The following is a 15168-nucleotide window of genomic DNA, read 5'->3' on the forward strand; positions in this document are numbered from 1 at the left end:
ACTCAGTTAATAATAGGCAGAAATCAAATCTGCATGTAGAATGCACTTCCTTCTCTTGTGCAGAAAGGAGTGCAGTATTCTGCTGCATCCATTTTCAATAAGCTACCACAAGAACTCAAAAATCTTAGCAGTAGCCCAAATTCTTTTAAGTCTAAACTGAAGAGTTTCCTCACGGCTCACTCCTTCTATTCTGTCGAGGAGCTCCTGGAAGAGTTAAAAAATTAAGCAAATTCCAGTATTACATTGTTGATTTTCTTCATTTAAACTTACGACTTGTCACCTGAATATGTTTTTTTATATTTTATTTTATCTGTTTCTAATATCGTGTTATAATTTCATGTATTGACTCGTTCCATGACCATGGAGACTTCTCCTTAATTTGGTCCCACGGAACAATAAATAAATAAATAAATAAATAAAGAGAAATCAATTTGGCAACTCCCGTCAGTTCCACGGGACACAAGGCGGTTATCCGCCGTATTTTGCCAGACGCTACACTTAGCGAAGAAGTCGAAATGCATGGAGGGACTCAGGTCCGGCGAGGAACAGGTACAGTGAGCATAGAAACTTTGTCTGACCTGGTACGACGCCAATAGAGGAAGTTGGAGAGAGAAGGGCTGACATTCATGATGCAGAACCCTGTCGCTATGTCCCACGTGAGGGAGAGCCACATAATGGCAGAATTTGACTAGAAACATTAGGAGAGGAATTTAGTAGTTCTAAAGTGACGCAGTTTTTTGTTTTGCACATATACTTCGAAGACATAAGGGAAACGCTTTTGAGAGAGGACGAGAAAATTATCGAGAGTAGCTATTCGATCTTGTTTGTGCAAATACGAAAAAACTACCTTGAACAGCTGAAAAGGAGAACCGACTCGTGGCGATAACATATTAGACATTCTGGTGACAAACAGACCCGAACTATTTGAGACAGTTAACACGGAGCAGGGAATCAGCGATCATAAAGCGGTTACTGCATCGATGATTTCAACCGTAAATAGAAATATTAAAAAAGGCAGGAAGATTTTTCTGTTTAGCAAAAGTGACAAAAAGCAGATTTCAGAGTACTTGACGGCTCATCACAAAAGTTTTGTCTCAAGTACAGATAGTGCTGAGGATCACTGGACAAAGTTGAAAACCATCGTACAATATGCATTAGATGAGTATGTGCCAAGCAAGATCGTAAGAGATGGAAAACAGCCACCGTGGTAGAACAACCGAGTTAGAAAACTGCCGCGGAAGCAAAGGGAGCTTCACAGTAAACGTAAACATAGCCAAAGCCTTGCAGACATACAAAAGTTACATGAAGCTAAATGTAGTGTGAGGAAGGTTATGCGAGAGGCGTTCAGTGAATTCTAAAGTAATGTTCTATGTACTGACTTGGCAGAATATCCTAAGAAATTTTGGTCTTATGTCAAAGCGGTAGGTGGATCAAAACAAAATGTGCAGACACTCTGTGACCAAAATGGTACTGAAACAGAGGATGACAGACTAATGGCCGAAAAACTAAATGTCTTTTTCCAAAGCTGTTTCACAGATGAAGACTGCACTGTGGTTCCTTCTCTAGATTGTCACACAGATGAACAAATGGTTGATATCGAAATAGACGACAGAGGGATAGAGAAACAATTAAAATCGCTCAAAAGAGGAAAGGCCGCTGGACCTGATGGGATACCAGTTCGATTTTACACAGACTACGAGAAGGAACTTGCCCCCCTTCTTGCAGTGGTGTACCGTAGGTCTCTAGAAGAGCGTAGCGTTCCAAATTATTGGAAAAGGGCAAAGGTCATCCCCGTTTTCAAGAAGAGACGTCGAACAGATGTGCAGAACTATAGACCTATATCTGTAACGTCGATCAGTTGAAGAATTTTGGAACACGTATTATGTTCGAGTATAGTGACTTCTCTGGAGACTAGAAATCTACTCTGTAGGAATCAGCATGGGTTTCGAAAAAAACGATCGTGTGAAACCCAGCTCGCGCTATTCGTCCACGAGACTCAGAGGGCCATAGACACGGGTTCCCAGGTAGATGCCGTGTTTCTTGACTTCCGCAAGGCGTTCGATACAGTTCCCCACAGTCGTTTAATGAACTAAGTAAGAGCATATGGACTATCAGACCAACTGTGGGATTGGGATGAAGAGTTCCTAGATACAGAACGCAGCATGTCATTCTCAATGGAGAGAAGTCTTCCGAAGTAAGAGTGATTTCAGGTGTGCCGCAGGGGAGTGTCGTAGGACCGTTGCTATACACAATATACATAAATGAACTTGTGGATAACATCGGAAATTCACTGAGGCTTTTTGCGGATGATGCTGTGGTATATCGTGAGGTTGTAACAATGGAAAATTGTACGGAAATTCAGGAGGATCTGCAACGAATTGACACATGGTGCAGGGAATGGCAATTGAATCTCAATGTATACAAGTGTAATGTGCTGCGAATACATTGAAAGAAAGATCCTTTATCATTTAGCTACAATATATATGGTCAGCAACTGGAAGCAGTTAATTCCGTGAATTATCTGGGAGTAGGTATTAGGAGTGATTTAAAATGAAATGATCATATAAAGTTGATCGTCGGTAAAGCGGATGCCAGACTGAGATTCATTGGAAGAATCCTAAGGAAATGCAATCCGAAAACAAAGGAAGTACGTTACAGTACACTTGTTCGCCCACTGCTTGAATATTGCTCACCAGTGTGGGATCCGTGCCAGATAGGGTTGCTGGAAGAGATAGAGAAGATCCAATGGAGAGCAGCACGCTTCGTTACAGGAACATTTAGTAATCGCGAAAGCGTTACGGAGATGGTAGATAAACTCCAGTGGAAGACTCTGCGGAGAGACGCTCAGTAGCTCGGTACCGGCTTTTGTTGAAGTTTCGAGATCATACCTTCATCGAGGAGTCAAGCAGTATATTGCTCTCTCCTACGTATATCTCACGAAGAGACTATGAGCATAAAATCAGAGAGATTAGAGCCAACACAGAGGCATACCGACAATGATTCTTTCCACGAACAATACGAGACTGCAATAGAAGGGAGAACCGATAGAGGTACCCAAAGTACCGTCCGCCACACACCGTCAGGTGGCTTGCGGAGTATGGATGTAGATGTAGATGTAGAGGGGATTATAACCACTAATTCCCACGCTTCTGTAATGAGGGAGAAGCTATTTGAAGATTATGATATTGCAGGATCTGTGTTATTTCAAATTACAATGCAAGATGGAACGTCACATTGCGATTCGGAATAACACAGGCACTGCAATAACGTATTTATCCACCGCCACCAACGAAGTGACTTTCAAGTAAAATACCTCCTATGTACAGGAATATATATAATGGATACAGGTTGTAGTCGCACCTTTGACGAGATACGGAAGTTTAGGTCTGGCCGTGAGTATTTCTAGGATACCCTAATGGTAAGGCAACCGCTCGCGATAAGCGGGATATCCGGCTTCGAGTCCCAGTTCCATCACGAATTTTCACTGTCGTCATTCTGTTATACAGTTGATGCTTGTCCATATTCGCAAATACAAACACATTTCATGTATTATAAGAGTGTGGGACGAATATTCACTGATATTTGTTCCATATGCAAAACATGAGGATGAGAGGGGCAATGAATCCGTAATAATAAAGCTAAACAAAAAATTTGCAGGCGTTTATATAAATGACACTGCTAAAAGATTAAGGTCTAAAGACTACTATTAAATAGCGAAAGCAGGGGAGATGAGTAATTTAGTATTTGTATGCAGCGATAGAACAGAAGTTGAAAATATGATGATGAGTAGAACTGTGAAGCGGTTAGGGCAGTTACCGACGACAAAATTACTTATATTGTTGACACTGAACACAGGAAACACATGCGACACATTCATGGTCCGTCTTCTCCGAGACACCTCGGATGGTTTGCTACTCCTTCGTATAGATGTAAGGTGAGGGAACATTATAGGTTTTCCACTCGAACACAGCCATTCCCCAGCATTAGCGGAAAAGAGTAGAGGCAGAAACATAGGCTATGCTTGCTCAAGATGTAATAGACCCAGCTGCATCATCCTATAACATCCCCAGTATGAGTATCCAAGATGGCCGCCGAGTAAGTGACGCCAGAAACCATTTCCAGAAAGTTAAGTGATTTAGACAGGAATATAACTTAGTTTAACGCTGACAACAAATTAAATACGTGCATTAGTGTATCGTTTAGTCTTGCCGTTAAAGGTTTGACTTTTATTTGCGTATTTTTTCAGAAAACACGAAAAGATCGTAACTTCGCGAAGTCGTGCTTAGGCTTAAATTTTGTAAACGTGTTTGTTTCTTGTTTCAAGGTAATTTAACTAGTTTCTCGGTAACAAATAAGTAAACTACCGTAAATACCGTATAACTTCATTGTTTTAATACAGATTTCAGAAAAACAGCGTAACTTTATATCAGAAACTTGCCTATATACATTTGTTTATAGGCCTGTTCTCGTAACGTTTTTGGAGAATCAAAGTTAAAGTATCTCGTTTAATTCCTCTTTTTTCATTCCATCGAGTGAAATATATAATAAATAGCGTATACCTTCGTTGTTTTAATACAGATCTCAGAAAACCAGCGGAATTTTAAATCAGAAACTTGCTTATATACATTTGTGAATAGGCTTAATTCTTGTAACGCCTTTTTTGATTTTCGGTAATTTAATTGATTTATTCTAGCTAAAGTATTATTTTTGCCATGAGTGAGAAGTGCCTGACTTGCCGTAGAATTGTTAGTTCCGGGGTTTGGTGTGATGGATGCAGTAGTTTTTTTCACTGGGGGGACTGCAGTGGCGTGGGTGTTGGGAAAGTGGATCAGGCTCATCAGTGGTTATGTAGGATTTGCAGCAGAGATAGGAAGATAGTGGAACAGGAGGGGAAAATTGCTGCCCTTCAGGCTGAGCTAGATCAGGCTAGGGAAGATCTGGACAGGTTAAGGAGGGAGAAGGGCAAAGAGAGGTGGGAAGTGGCAACAGGTAGCAGAAGGAACAGGCCTAGAACTAAGTCTGACAGTTTTGTGGTGAATGTCAAAAATAAGTTTGACCTGTTGCTTCAGTTAGAAACTGATGAGCCTCAAGCAGAGGTAGGTGTAGACAGGACACAACAAACTTTCAATAGGAAATTGAAAAAGAATGTAGGAAAGTCATCGAAAAGGAAGAAAGTTTTGTTGTTAGGCAGTTCTCATGCCAGAGGTGTAGGCCAACTTCTGCAGGAGGAATTAGGACCAGAATACCAGGTCACAAATTTTTTCAAACCAAGTGCTAGTCTGGATCAGGTGACAGAGGATTTAGGTTCACTCTGTAAAGGATTTACCAGGGAAGACACCGTGGTTATTGTGGGAGGGCCAGGGAACAGCATCGACAGAGATCCTGGGTACAGTATAGAGTGTGACCTGGTAAAGATTGCGTCGGCATCGAGACACACCAATGTTGAATTTGTATCTGTCCTGAGACGCCATGACCGGCCTCATTTGAACTCTTCTGTTGGGAGAGTTAATTTGGAGTTGGAACGGCTGCTTGTGTCGGGTGCGGGGGCTCGTATTGATGTGGTTCCTGTTGATTATCTCAGTAGGTGGGACTATACCAGGCACGGCCTACATCTCAACAGGAAAGGGAAGGGGAAATTGGCTGGGGTAATAGCAGTAAATTTAAGGGTGGGAGGCACTGCCATGAATGGTAAAATACCAGTGGTTACAGGTGTTGGAGCAGCACCTTTTTTAGGATAGGTAAGACAGAAAGATGTCAAGTTCTACGAGAGGTCAGGATTGAAATAAATCTTCAGTTTAGGAAAGAAATTCAACAGCACAATTCTAGCACATTGGATCACCAATCACAGCTATCAATTATAAATTTTCACCAATCACCAGAAATTTTATCTCCACCAAGTTGTATCTCAGTCCTAGGTAATTGCATTGATGAACTAAAGTCACCCAACCCAATTGACATAATCTGCCTCTCTGAACACCATGTGACCACTGGTATAGGAACTAGGCCTAAGCACAATGAGAAACTCAGACAGGAGAGTACTGCAAATGTTAGAATAAGGAAAGGTTCTCATAAAAGTATAATTAAAAATAATGTAAGTATATTTCATCAAAATATTGGGAGTTTAAAGAAGAAAGTAGACGAGCTTCTGGTTTGTTTGGAAGATTTAGAAGCTGAGAATGAAATAGATATACTATGCCTGGCTGAGCATCACATTGTTACTGATATGGATAAGGTAAATGTAAGTGGTTATAAGCTCTCTGCACATGTAATGAGAGAAAATATGGAGAAAGGAGGAGTTGCCATATATGTCAAAAGTTATCATTGTGCAAAAAGTATAGAAACAAAAAAGTTTTGTGTAGAGAAACATATAGAAGCATGTGCCTGTGAGCTTAAATTAAATAAAGGCACATTTATAATTGTAACTGTATATAGGTCCCCATCAGGAAATTTTCATCTATTTCTGAAAAATTTGGACTCCTTGTTGAGCTATCTGTCAGACAGGGGGAAGCAAATTATTATTTGTGGGGACTTCAATGTAGATTCTCTGAAAGAGGGTAATAGGAAAAATGACCTTGAAGTATTACTTGGTTCTTTCAATTTGACACCCATTATTGATTTTCCTACTCGGGTGGTAAAGGATAGCAGCTCACTGATAGATAACTTCTTTATAGACCAAGATAAGTTTAACCAGATAAATGCTCAGCCTGTTGAGAATGGTCTTTCTGATCATGGTGCTCAGCTAGTTACAATGTATGACATAGCTCCATTCAGCAATACTAAACAGTCCTCCAAAGTAGTACGTTCAGTCAACAATTTAACAATTGCAAATTTCAGGGAAAGCCTACAGCAGTTAGACTGGGATGAGGTGTACCGTGAATCTGATGCCAATTTAAAATATAATTTATTTCTTGACATTTTTGTAAATGCATTTGAAAACTGCTTCCCCAAGAAAATAGTTAAATATACCCGTAAGAAACCTTGTAACAAACCATGGCTTACTAAGGGTATAAAAATATCTTGTAACCGGAAAAGGGAAATGTATCTGACAGCAAGGAAGAGTAGTGACCCAGAAACTATCAAAAATTATAAAAACTACTGTGTTATATTAAGAAAAGTTATTAAAAAATCCAGGAGTATGTGTATCATGTCTGAAATCAGCAACTCTGATAATAAAATTAAAACAATTTGGAATATTATTAAAAGAGAAACAGGTCAACCAAGAGCAGAGGAAGACAGTATTACCATCAAATTGAATGAAAACTTTATGAACAAAAAGTCAGAAGTTGAAAATATTTTTAATAATCATTTTCTAAATGTTGTGGATATAGTAGGATCCAGGTGTTCATTAGAAGATGCTAGGCTGTTAATGGAAGAGGCCATACCTATGCAATTTGATACAATTGAAATCTCACCCACTTCTCCCTCTGAAATTAGGAAAATAATAAACTTGCTTAAAAGCAAAAACTCACATGGAATTGATGGCATTTCCAGCAAAATACTAAAAGCTTGTTCTCAACAGATAAGTAAGATTCTCAGCCACCTGTGTAATAGCTCTCTGGAACAGGGCATTTTCCCTGATAGACTGAAATATGCTATTGTTATACCTTTGCATAAAAAGGGGGATAGATCTGATGTCAACAATTACCGTCCAATCTCCCTTCTAACAGCTTTATCCAAAATTTTTGAGAAAGTAATGTATTCAAGAGTAGCTTCACATATCTGTAAAAATGAAGTACTAACAAAATGTCAGTTTGGTTTCCAGAAAGGTTTTTCAACAGAAAATGCCATATATGCTTTCACCAGTCAAATTTTGAATGATCTGAATAACCGAACACCACCCATTGGGATTTTTTGTGATCTCTCAAAGGCTTTTGATTGTGTAAATCATGAAATTCTGCTAGACAAGCTCAAGTATTGTGGCATGAGTGGGACAGTGCACAAATGGTTTAATTCGTACCTAACTGGAAGAGTGCAGAAAGTTGAAATAAGTAGTTCTCGTAACATGCAAAGATCAGCACATTCCTCAAACTGGGGAACTATCAAGAATGGGGTTCCACAAGGGTCAGTATAGGGTCCTTTGTTGTTCTTATTATATATTAATGACTTGCCATTCTATATTCATGAAGAGGCAAAGTTAGTTCTCTTTGCTGATGATACAAGTATAGTAATCACACCTGAGAAACAAGAATTAACTGATGAAATTGTCAATACTGTCTTTCAGAAATTTACTAAGTGGTTCCTTGTAAACGGACTCTCACTGAATTTTGATAAGACACAGTACATACAGTTCCGTACAGTGAATGGTATGACGCCATTAATAAATATAGACCTTAATCAGAAGCATATAGCTAAGGTAGAATATTCCAAATTTTTAGGTATTTCCATTGATGAGAGATTAAATTGGAAGAAACACATTGATGATCTGCTGAAACGTTTGAGTTCAGCTACTTATGCAATAAGGGTCATTGCAAATTTTGGTGATAAACATCTTAGTAAATTAGCTTACTACGCCTATTTTCACTCATTGCTTTCATATGGCATCATATTTTGGGGTAATTCATCACTGAGGAATAAAGTATTTATTGCACAAAAGCGTGTAATCAGAATAATAGCTGGAGTCCACCCAAGATCATCCTGCAGACATTTATTTAAGGATCTAGGGATATTCACAGTAGCTTCTCAGTATATATACTCTCTTATGAAATTTGTTATTAACAACCAAACCCAATTCAAAAGTAATAGCAGTGTGCATAACTACAATACTAGGAGAAAGGACGATCTTCACTATTCATGATTAAATCTAACTTTGGCACAGAAAGGGGTGAATTATACTGGCACTAAAGTCTTTGGTCACTTACCAAATAGTATCAAAAGTCTGACAGATAACCAACAAGTATTTAAGAAGAAATTAAAAGAATTTCTGAATGACAACTCCTTCTACTCCATAGAGGAATTTTTAGATATAAATTAAGAAAAAAAAGAAAAAAAACAAAAATATTGAAAAAAATAAAGTTGTTATATTAACTTAAGTATGTTGTTAAATTAACCTAATTATGTCATGTATTGGAAAATTCGACTCGTTCCACATCATTACGAAATATCGTATTCATGATCCATGGAACTAGTATTAATCTAATCTAATCTAATCTAATCTAATCCAGAGGAGTGGAAGGGTCGTTAGATATGTTTAATCTTAGATTCGTGAGAGATTAACATTCTAACTGAGACAGAGACAAATGGATTTAGGACCACTGAGGAGCTACTCAAGTGCTTACATTTTGTGTAGGTGCTCACTCGTACTTCAGTAGATAACAGGGCCAGTTACTGGATGATGGAAATTAATCCTGAATGCCAAAATTATACTGCATTTCTCAGTTTTGGTCACTGTTATCATTTCTGCAAACTACCACTCAGTCCAAACGTTTCGTCTGCGGCCTTTATTAGAGGTGTGGGCAATGTCATTACGCAGAATCCTAAAAGGAAAGTAGCCTTTTATGCGGATGACGTGCTTATTCGTGAAAAGTCATTGAAAGCGTACAGTGAGACTTTGTACCAACTGCTGGATGTTTTCCGATAACATGGTTTCATTATAAAACTTTCAAAATCCAATTTTGGTTGTTCTGAGGTGAAAGTTTTGGGATACATCATGGGTCATGCAGGGGTCTGTCTGGACCCTCATAGCTTCATTTATTAATTGGACAGCCAGCTCATTGATCAAAATGACAAGTCCAGATGTATCTCGGTTTAATAAATTTTTATAAATGATTCGTAGTAAATGAGGTAAAGACCACTCCATAAGCCTATGGAGTGGCTATGATCAGCTAGAAGTAGCACTGGAGGAACAGCCAAAAATTGCATTTATTGTTCCTTCTAGATGTTACCCATAACATCATATGTTGCTTGGGGTTAATAATGTGACACATTTCAGCACTTGTGGGACACAGTTTTGTGAGAATTAAAAACAAAGTAAAGTACAGGGCACTTGGAATATGTAAAAATTGGCTTAGCATATGGAGGAGCATGTGCTACATTTAAATGAGGTACTTAAAAGGTTAAATGCGGTACTCTTAAATCTTAGCACCAAAATTATCACTTTACTCTACAGGAGATGCTCCATTTGTGACATGTAAATAGTCGTAATGGAGTATAAACAGATCCTAGGTTATTGAACGCTATACAATCTTTCCCAATACCTTAGACGCCAAGGCGGCGGGAGTCAGTCAGTTTTAGGGTTAGCAAATTACTATAGAATATTCATCTTCAATTTTGTAGCAATAACGTGACCATGCACACACTTCGGAAAAGTGGTGGAGCTCTGTTGGACATCAAACTATGGAGCATATCACACCATTGAAGCAATGGAACGAATTGGACAGTTACATGATATCCGTATTAGGAAATGCCAATAGAGGACTTAGATTTGTTGAAACGATTGTGTGAAAGCTAGACCCTTCTGCAACCAATTCTACAACATTTTTCCGAAATCTGGATCCCTTATTATGCAGACATGACAACAGAGATCATAGATGTTATATCCTAGCCAGTAATGCCACCCGAGCCCGCTGCCAAAAGGTTGGCAGCATCAAAGTCCGGACGCCGTCCGCATAAGCAGCGCCAGCGAGACAGGAAATCGCCGCAAGTCTGCGCGCGCCACCGCTGGCTTCTGGCTTCTTAAGCGCTGGAGTCGCGAGCGCTAGGACAGTTCTGTATTCGCCGCTCAGTTGTATACTCGCCACCGAATTGTGTACTTGCTAGTCAGTTGTGTGTTCATCGCAGCAGAGTTGTTGTTTGTCGTCAGCCGACGCTGACCTAGCCGCTCCGACTCGAACTAGACAGATTTCTGTAGACACGGAGTTCACTACTGTGTTTCTGTATCTTCGTCAATAAAGATAAGTACCGACTTTTATTTAATCAGAGTGTTTGGGTTTTCATCTTTCTGTTCACTGTTCCAGCGGACCGGTCGGCCCGCTATTAAAAGTGTGGCGGTGACTTCGTAAGCCGTTTCTACAGCGAATTGTTTGTTGCTACGAACGCCGCCACAAAACTGGCGACGAGGACTTCCGAACTCGTGTGCAGGGCTGGTTCAACTTGTTTCTGGTTATACTAATTATAGCGATAAAATTTTGGGGGCTGGTTTAATTTGTGTTCACTATGTCTGCCGAATTACAACAGTTGATCTTGTTACAGAGTCAGCAAATACAAAGTCTGGTGGAAGCAATCGCCAAACAAGCGGCTAATCCTCCAACACAAAAGGAACAAGCACAGGCAGCACCACCTTTCCGTGCTTTTGATGCATCACGAGAAGAATGGCGAGAATATTTCGCGCAGTTGCAGGCGCACATGACAGTCTACAAAATCGCAGGTACTGAGCGGCAGCTTTATTTAATTTCCACTGCAGGCGTGGAAGTCCATCGACTACTTTGTAAGTTGTTCCCGGAATCCCTGCCAGAAGCTTTAGACTATGACGTTGTTGTTAACAAGCTTGCTGAGTATTTCGAGTCGCGAGTTCATGTGGCAGCAGCCAGATTCAAGTTCTTCAGATTAAAGAAACTGCCACATCAATCTAATAAACAGTGGTTAACAGATTTACGGGGCCTCACCCGTCAGTGCCGATTTAATTGTGTGTGTGCAGCTTCCTACAGTGATGTCATGTTACGAGACGCTATTACTCAAAACATTGCAGATTCTCGTATTCGTGCTGCTATCTTAAAGTTGCCTGACCCGTCATTAGAGACTGTGATGAACATCATTGAAGCCCAAGATACTTTTGACTATGCTGAGTGTGAGTTAGATCAGCCATGTATTTCTCAAATTGCCTGTGCTAAGCAAGTTACGTCACGCCCGCGGCCCCACCGGCAGAGTCTGACTGTAAACACTAGCCGGCCGCGTCATGTTAAACACATTCGTCAGCCGCGTGTGCAAAATGATAGAGTTAAGTCTTGCCCTAAGTGTGTTCTTGCTCATCCTCGTGAACGTTGCCCGTTAAGAAACGCGGTTTGTCACTTTTGTCAAAGGAAAGGACACATCCAGACTGTTTGCGTAAACGCAAGAACAATTCTAGTGCTGCCCAGCCCATGAATATTCATGTTCTTCAAAGCCAGCCCGCCCAGAAGGTCGCGTTTAAAGACTCTTCCACGGTTCGTGTGGGTAATAAAGTTGTTCGCAATAAGCCACCCACCCAGCCCTCTGCTATGCGACCCAAGCGTAATTCAAACGCTGTAAAAAGTAATGTACAGACTGCAAGTGAAGCGGGAGTTGTTGTTCCACCCGCCCAACCCACGAGTTGTCGTAAGCAGCGAACACGCGCTAAACGCGCTGATTTTGTGTCTTCCGCCTCCACTGCACCGATCCAGAGACAGTGTAATAAACTATTTGTGAAGCTACGCATCCAGGATAAGACCTTCAATTTTCAATTAGACACTGGTGCGTCTGTGACTCTCATAAATAGTGCTACGTATGCGGCTATCGGCCGCCCTAAACTTTCAGCGGCAAAACATTCTTTGGTTACTTATAGTGGAGAACAAATTCCTGTGTTAGGTGTATGTAGCGTGCCAGCTACATTCCGTGGCAATACAAAAACAGTTTCATTCACAGTGCTCCGCGCTACAGACAGTGTAAACATTTTCGGATTAGACTGTTTTGACTTGTTTGGCCTGTCTATCCAAGACAATGTGTTGCAAATTAATTCTGTTGTTGTTCCTCAAGACAGCATAACCGATTTGTGTACACGATACAGTGACATATTTAAAGACGAACTAGGTTGTGCTGCGAACTTTGCCGCTCATATTACGTTAAAAGATAATGCTCAGCCTCGATTTTGTCGTGCTCGTCCAGTGCCTCACGCCCTCCGGGCACCTGTAGAAGATGAACTTCGTCGTTGGCAAAACAACGGTGTTATTCAACCCGTTTCAGCGAGCCAGTGGGCTTCTCCCTTAGTTATTATAAAGAAACCGTCTGGCAAGTTACGTTTGTGTGCTGATTTTAAGTCGACAGTTAATCCTCAGACTGTCATTGAATCTTTTCCTTTGCCCAGACCGGACGAGCTGATGGATAAGTTAGGGGAAGCTTGTTTCTTTTCCAAAATTGATCTCCGTGAAGCATATTTGCAATTACCCCTCGACGAGCAATCACAACAGTATTTGTCATAAACACGTCGTTGGGGTTGTTCCGTTTTCTGCGTTTGCCTTTTGGTTGTGCGTCAGCTCCAGCTGTTTTTCAGCGTTTTTTGTCACAACTTCTGGCTAATGTGCCATCGTGTTGCAACTATTTAGACGATATTGTTGTGTCCGGTCGGACGCTTGCTGAACATTTCCGTAATTTGGAGTGTTTGTTTACAGTGTTGTCTCAGGCAGGCCTACGTTGCAACATCGATAAATGTTCCTTACGGAGATGGAGTATCTGGGACATGTTATTAATGCTCAAGGCATTCATCCCTCCCAGTCACATTTAGCAGCTATTCGTGATTTGCCCGCCCCTCGCAATCTGCATGAATTGCAAGCAGTTCTTGGCAAATTGACGTATTATATTAGGTTTATCCCTAATGCATCACATATTGCTGCACCGCTGCATCCGTTTGTGTGGTCAGCTGATTGCCAGTCAGCCTTTCAGCAGCTTAAAGAGGCTTTATTGAATGATCGTTGTCTGGTCCATTACGACCCTAACAAGCCTCTGGTGTTAGCTTGTGATGCCTCTTCTTTCGGCCTCGGTGCTGTGTTGTCTCACCGAACGTCCTATTGCATTCGCATCTAAATTGCTAAACAAAGCTCAGTGTAATTATAGCCAATTGGACAAGGAAGCGTTGGCTATTGTGTTCGGTGTCACAAAATTCCATCACTACCTCTATGGTAGACCATTCTATTTAGTCACAGATCACAAGCCCCTGACGTCACTGTTTCATCCGTCTAAACCAGTTCCTCAGCGGACAGCTCAGAGACTACAACGTTGGGCTCTTCTGTTATCACAATACCAGTATGTGATACTGTATCGCCCTACAGCTCAGCATGCAAACTCAGACGCGCTTTCTAGATTGCCGATTGCTGCGGATGATGTCTTCGATTCCTCTGACGACTCTTGCCATCAGATTGACGCCGATGAGCATCAATCCCTCCGGGATTTTCCGATTGATTATCGTCAGGTGGCACGTGAGACAGCTACGGATCCTCATCTGAGTTTACTATTACGTTTTGTTCAACGTGGTTGGCCGTCCAAGGCAAAGGACATATCGGATCCTGTGGTTCGTCGCTATTATCCGCAACGTCATCTGTTGTCTGTTTCGCATGGAGTTTTGCTGTTACGCACCGAGAATGACCAGCTTCGTGTAGTGGTTCCCCAAGTGCTCCAATCCAAGGTCCTCGACTTGTTGCACCAATGTCATTGGGGAGTGGTCCGCACCAAGCAGCTTGCCCGCCGTCATTGTACATGGATCGGCATTGATAAGCAGATTACGCAGATGTCTACAGATTGTTCGACGTGTGCCGAACACCAAGCTGCTCCGCCTCAACGCTATTTTGAGTGGGCACGCCCTGCCGGTCCCTGGCAGCGAGTACATATTGATTTCGCTGGTCCATATTGGAATTCTCGTTGGCTCATCGTGATAGATGCATTTAGTAATTTTCCGTTTGTTGTGCCCATGCAGTCTACAACGTCTGCACAAACTATACAGGCGTTGACTTCAATTTTTTGTATTGAGGGTCTTCCAGAAGTTTTAGTGTCTGACAATGGTCCACAATTTACCTCTGCTGAATTTGAAGGTTTTTGTTCTGCCAATGGCATTCGCCATGTTCTTACTCCGCCGTTCCACCCTCAATCGAATGGTGCAACGGAACGTTTTGTACGCACATTCAAGCATCATATGGACCGCCTTCGTGCTACGCACTCTCGTCAGCAGGCCCTCATCACGTTCCTGTCGTCGTACCGGACCACGCCACGCGACGGCCCTTCGCCTGCGGAGCTTCTCCACGGCCGTCGTCATCGCACCCTACGGCGGTTGTTGCACCCCCCGGATCGACCCGCCGCTTCTGAGCATCGCACGCGTTTTCAGCGCAACGACGCCGTTTTTTTCAGAGTTTACCACGGTCGCCGTCGTTGGGAACGTGGTACCGTGATAAGTGTCCAGGGTCGCGGTTTTTATACTGTTCAAGGTGCTACTGGGGTGCACAGGAGGCATCA

This window comes from Schistocerca piceifrons, chromosome X (genome assembly GCF_021461385.2).
Source record: "Schistocerca piceifrons isolate TAMUIC-IGC-003096 chromosome X, iqSchPice1.1, whole genome shotgun sequence".
In the NCBI taxonomy this organism is placed as follows: Eukaryota; Metazoa; Arthropoda; class Insecta; order Orthoptera; family Acrididae; genus Schistocerca; species Schistocerca piceifrons.